Genomic DNA, 6,325 nt, shown 5'->3' with positions numbered 1-6,325 from the left:
CCTGCCCAGGGGACAAACCCACTTTCTGGCTGATGTCACAGGGGACATGTCACAGGGTCAATGAGATGTGGCTGCTCGCAGCCGTTCCTCATTACCAGGAGTCAGGCAACCCAAGGAAAATACAGCGAATGAGAAGGAAAATGCTTTTATTTGCTTCACTGACAGTGCTGACAGCAGATCTGTGGTGCATCACCTGCCAGCAAATAACTGAGGAGGTGTTTCCCACCCTGCACGCAGCTTGGAGCTGGAACGGGGATTTTCTTCTCTGGGAATGCATTTTGGAAAAACTCAGTTGGTCAGTGCTCCCTGCCAGCCTCAGAGGAAAATAACAAAGTGACACAAATAAGAACTTGGGGCAGGAGGACCAGGAGGCTCTCCCCGAGCCTGGGAGTGACAGTTTTCCCCAGCCTGGCTGCTCTCCGTGTTCCTGACGGAGATTTCAGCTCCGTGGGTGTCCTGGGGAGGTTTCCACAGCTCCAGAGGTTTGGTGGAGCCTGCAGTGCATCCCCTCCCAGCCCTGGCAGGCAGCGGGGCTGCACAGAGGAGCACAGCACTGCAATGAAGGCTGGAGCACCAGGATGGGGGGGACCCCCGGACCCCCCGGGCTGTGGGGTGCTCTCTGGCCAGCCCGTGCTGCTCCTGGCCGTGCTGGGGCTCCTCAGCATTCCTGGGGCTCGCGGTGAGTACGGGGAATGAGAAGGAGCAGGGACACCTGCCTGGATCCCACCTGGCTGCTCCGGGGCTGGGCTGGGGGTGCCACACCTTGGATCTGGGGGTCAGTGCTGTCCCAGAGCCAGCCCTGGCTGGTGCCTTCCCCAGGGGAGCCCTGGGCCATGCCAAGAACCCCCCTGGGGCGGGGAAGGGGCCAGAGAAGGGGCTCCTCACCTGAGGAGGTGTTCTCCTGCCGCAGGTGACTGTGGGCCCCCTCCTGCCATGACCCACTCCAGGCCCTCCATCAGCTTCATTATATCTGAAACGGCCCCGGGGCAGCATCCCTGTCCCTGCTGCTGGCTGGCACCTTCCCCGTCCCCAGGGACAAACCAACTGTGCTGCTCTGTCCCCAGGGGCAAACCCTCTGTGCTGCTCTGTCCCCAGGGGACAAACCCTCTGTGCTGCTCTCACCCCAGGGGACAAACCCTCTGTGCTGCCCTGTCCTTGTCCCCAGGGACAAACCCTCTGTGCTGCCCTGTCCCTGTCTAAGGGACAAACCCTCTGCCCTGCCCTGCTGCCCCTCGCAGTCTCTGGTGGCCGCAGGGGCTGGCAGAGGGCTCAGTCAGGGGTGGGCTGGGGGCTCCAGTGTCCCCCCAGCCCGTGCATGTTCTCCCCATGTCCTGCTGGCCCCTCCCCGGGCTCCTAACCCCCTCCATGCCCGCTCTGGAGCCTGCAGCAGGTTGGCAGTCTGGAAAGGAGCCCCAGTTCTCCTGCCACCAGCACCAGGAGCTCTCCAGGAGCATCCCCACGGTCCCGGGGAGAATTTGGGCAGCTGCTGGTGGGCAGCTCTGTCAGGCTGCCTCTCCTTGGCTGCCAGGGAGCTGCGCTGTCCCAACCAGGCTGAGGTTTGCCGCCCTGTCCAAGGAGGATGAGAGGAGGAATTTCTTCCCTGTTGGCACCAACGTGAGCTACGTCTGCCGGCCCGGCTACGAGAACTCCTCGGAGAGTTCCCCCTCCAGCACCTGCCTCGAGACCCTGACGTGGTCACAGCCTGCTGAGCTGTGCACCAGTGAGTATTTCTGCTGCCCCCACACCCCCAAAAAAAGCAGCCCTGGCTGCTCCCAACGTGCATCCCAAAACGCAGCCTGGTCATCATCTCCCAACAGCTCCATTAACAGGAAATTGGGGATATTCCTTGTCATTCCTATTTAAGACTGAACAGCAGAAGTATCACTGATGTTCTTTTTGGGTTTTTTTCTGCTGGCATAAAGAGGTCTGGCTTGATTTTCATGCTAGGGAATGCTTGGTTGGACTCGGTGATCTCAGAGGCCTTTTCCAACCTTTTTGTGGTCCTAAAGAAGTTTTCACTGGGACATGGCACAAGCAGGGCACAAATCCCAGTTTGCTGTTCTAGCACTGAACTTCAAGACGAAGGCAAAGCATTCCCTTGGTGGCACTCATGGAATATTGAGGCTGGTGATGGGACAGGAATATTTTTTCACAGTCGAGTGCCTTGTTCCTAACCCACTGAATGGAAACCCCTCTGTGGGGGTGGGGAGCATTTTGGGATCCCCACCTCGCCCTACAGCTGAGTCTGGCTCCTGCCAGCCTGGCTGTGATGCCCATGGAGTAAAATGCTCTGGAACCTGTGGGAATTCCCCCCAAGCCTGTGCCTGTGTCTCATTCAGCCTTTTTTGTGTCCCCAGGGAGGTCCTGTGGCACCCCAGGGGCGCTGCCCGGGGGGAGGATGGGGCCCCTCAGGGACCTGCAGCTGGGAGCACGAGTGGAAGTGTCCTGTGAGGATGGGTGAGTGCTGGGACACAGCTCCAGAGTGGCAGTGTCCTGTGAGGATGGGTGAGTGCTGGGACAGCTCCAGAGTGGAAGTGTCCTGTGAGGATGGGTGAGTGCTGGGACACAGCTCCAGAGTGGCACTCGGCCGCAGGGAGGGCACCAGGGGGGATTCAGGGCCACCTTTTCCTCCAGGTGCCACCCAGAGGAGCTCTGAGTGTCCACCCCAACAGGAGCAGCTGGTTGTGTTTGCAGTTGATAACTGCAGACTTCAATACAATTGATTTGAAATATTTTGGCTTAAGGCAGTTGAGATATATTGAAAAAAAAAAAAAAGGGTTACATTGGGATGTTTAAAATCCATTAAAGTTCAGCTGGAAAAGTGCAGTGAAACACAATTTCCACAGTCAGGAGCTGACTCATGGCTGCTGTCTGCTTTCAATCAGGGCCCAAATTCAGTGGACAGGCCCAAAATTCTAATTTCTTGCCACTCCAGCCAGCGTTCCTCCTCCCAGCAGGAAGCAGCTGGCATCCTCTGGCTGGTGCTGCCCAGCTCCAGGGGCAGCAGAGGGGTTGTGTCTCTCCCTTGGGATGCAATTGAAGGGAATGAGAGCGTGTCCCACCCTGCTGGGGCTGAGCTCAACTCTGGAAATGCACTTCAGGGCGGAGGGAGGATGCTGCTCGTCTTAGATCAGACGTTATCCATCCTGGCCAGATGCTGAGGGTTTCTGCACAGGAGGGTGATTCAGAATGGGGAAGGTGTCAGCTGTCCCTGAGCTTCCACAAACCAGAGCAGGAACCACTTTAATTAACGTGGATCAATCCCTGCTGCCCCTCACTGTCCTGGAGTGAATGGGGGATTTATCTGAATCCCAGACTGGATTGGGTGGGAACAGACCTTAAAACTCATCCAGTGCCACCCCTGCCACGGCAGGGACAGCTTCCACTGTCCCAGGTGTCACCCCTGAGGTGACAGCAGCGTGGGAAAGGCCCTGGGTGGGGACAGGGTCAACCCCAGCACTGCTCTGGGCCAGGAGCAGGCAGGGATGGAGCCCCTGATTCAGCAAATCCGTGTGGGAACCCAGCCCTCAGCTCAGCCCTGTCTGGCATTCCCAGAGAATTCTGCCAGCCTCAGCTCCAAATTCTCCCTTCCCTGCCATGGAAAATGCAGAGTCAGAGCAGAGAACCTCCAAAAATAGATGAACACAGATGCTGGCAGGAGTTCTGCTCCCCAGCAGTGTCAGCATCGCTGCCTCTCCTGCACTCCTGATCATGTGCTGGACGAGGGTGGGAAGTGCTCCCCGCTTTTGGATGGTTACTCTGATTTTCCCTCGTGTATTTTAGGTACAAATTAGTCGGGAATAATTTCATCTGGTGCCAGCTGAAAGGAAACGACGTTGAATGGAGCAAACTTCCCACTTGTGAATGTGAGATTCATCCTAAATTGTGAGATTGAACCTTTTTACTTCGCTCCAGCAGATCCTGCATCCCGACGCCCGGTCCAAAGCTCTCTTGGGATTGTTTTTGTTGATACTCTGTGGCTGATCTGTCCCCAAAAGCACAGCTGAGAAATGCCCATTCTGCTGCTATTTCAGCAGCTTTGTTCCCACAAAATCAGCATTTTTGCCGTGACTGAAGGCGATGGGCTGAGATTTCCAGGAACCCTGAGCACAGCAAGGTGCTGTTTATTCATTGTGGCAAATAAAGATAGGGAGAAGAGAGGGAGAGGGAGAAAATCCTGGGGTGAGATTTCCAGGAATCCTGAGCGTGGCAAGCTGCTGTTTATTCATTGTGGCAAATAAAAAGAGGGAGAGGGAGAGGAGAAACACTTGGGGAACAAAGCAGAGAGAAGAACTGGGGCAGGCAGCAGAGCTTTACCCACCTGGTGCTGGTCACCCACTGCACTGTCCAAAGTTCATCCTCAAGAACCTCGGGCAGACTCAAACTTTTGGGATTTTTTATTAAAACCAAAGCTTTAGCAAACACATTGTCCTTCTCTCCTGCAGTAATTACCTGCTCTCCACCTCCTCCAATCAGCCACGGGAGACACGATGGGGAAGGCATTGAGATTTTTGCTTTTAACTCCACGGTGACCTACAGCTGTGAGCCCAACTTCCAGCTGGAGGGGAATGGGAGCATCCGGTGTGGGAGCAGGGACAAAAGCAGCGGGGTCTGGAGTGGAGCCATGCCCCAGTGCAAAGGTGGCTTCATCCCATTCAGGGGCTGAAATTACTTATTATTTATTACTTATTATGTATTATTTATTTATTATGCAATATTTATTATTTATTATTTATTATTTATAGCTTATTATTTAGTATTAATTACTTATTATTTATTATTATTAATGATTAATCTTTTATTATCTATTATATATTATACATTATATATAACTTAATTTCTATTATTTATATTTTATTATTTATTAATTACTATATTATTATTAATAATTATTAATTAGGATTTAATTATATTTTTAACTGTTTTTATTCTTCATTATTAATTAATGATAGATTATTATTAATTATTTAGTATTTATTGTATAATATTTATTATTTTGCATTTCATGTATAATATTCATTATTTTGTATTCCATGTTATTTAGTATTATTTAGTATTTAGTATTACTCAGTATTTAGTGTTTATTAATTAGTATTTATTACTTTGTATTTAGTGTTTATTACTCTGTATTTAGTATTAGTTTTTTATTCAGGGTGAGCCACCTTAAAATATCGTGGGTATGAAGTGCAGGAGGGGTTAAACGTAAGGAAATTTTAAAGGAAATTTTGAAGGGGAAAATTTTAAAGGAAATGGTAAGGAAATTTTAAAGGGGAAAATTTTAAAGGAAGTGGTAAGGAAATTTTAAAGGGGAAAATTTTAAAGGAAATGGTAAGGAAATTTTAAAGGGGAAAAGGCACTGCTGGAGCAAGGGCTGGGAGGGCTCTGAAGGAAGGAGGAGTGCTCTGGGCAATGCTCCCTCTGTGTCCCCAGAGAAAAGCTCAGCTGTCAGCCTTGGAGCAAAGGACGCGGAGGGGAGAGCTCCTCCCAAAAGTGAGTTGAAATCACTCGACGTCCAATCAAGCCCCATTTATTACCCCCTTCATCACATTTCTAGGAAAGGCCACCCGGCGAATTTCACCCCGTGAATTCCATCTCCTCAGGTCCCCAGGCAAAGGGAGCCCAGCCCTCTGAGAAGGGTCTCGCGTGGGAGAGGAAGCTCAGCCTCTACAAAAAGTCTCTCCAAAACAGCATCTCCCCCTCCCAACCCTCTTTCTTCAGGAAACCAGGTCAGTCCTGGAGGGACAACGGCATCGTGGCACCTCCTGGTCACTCCCATCCCTAAAACCTGGAATTTTCATTTTTTTCTCCCATATTTCTCTTCAGTGAGCAGGAACTGGGCTGCCTCAGAGGTCAGATTTGTTCTACCGTTGTACAAATCCCCAAAATCCTATTCTGGGTCCAGCAAAGGATCCGTGTGTCCTCCGAAGTACCTGGGGATCCTTCCCCCACCTGGCTGCTTTCAGAAGTTAAAACAGCCCAAATTTCCATCATTTTGTGGAAGTGAGTGGGTTTTTTGTCCTGTTCTTTTCTTCTGTAAGTTTTCTCTGTATAATTTATATTTTTTTGCTGGTTGGGCATCTGATTCACAGCTCAGCTTTGACTGCACTGACCTTCAATTCTCATAAAAAGCTTTGCTTTCTCTGGAATACATTTTAATTTATTGAATATTTCCTTGCCCTCACCTTATTACAGATTTATTTTTTTTTTAAAACTAATTTTTTGGGCATTTTGAAGAGCAAAAGAGAACTTTGTAGCCCTGAGAGTGCCAGGGCTCCGAGGTGCTGATGCCAGCCTTGTTCCCCACAGGGACGTCGTGCACAGCCAG

This window comes from Pyrgilauda ruficollis, unplaced genomic scaffold (assembly GCF_017590135.1).
Source record: "Pyrgilauda ruficollis isolate IOZ18807 unplaced genomic scaffold, ASM1759013v1 scaffold100, whole genome shotgun sequence".
NCBI lineage: Eukaryota > Metazoa > Chordata > Aves > Passeriformes > Passeridae > Pyrgilauda > Pyrgilauda ruficollis.
Note: the sequence above shows the minus strand (reverse complement) of the source record.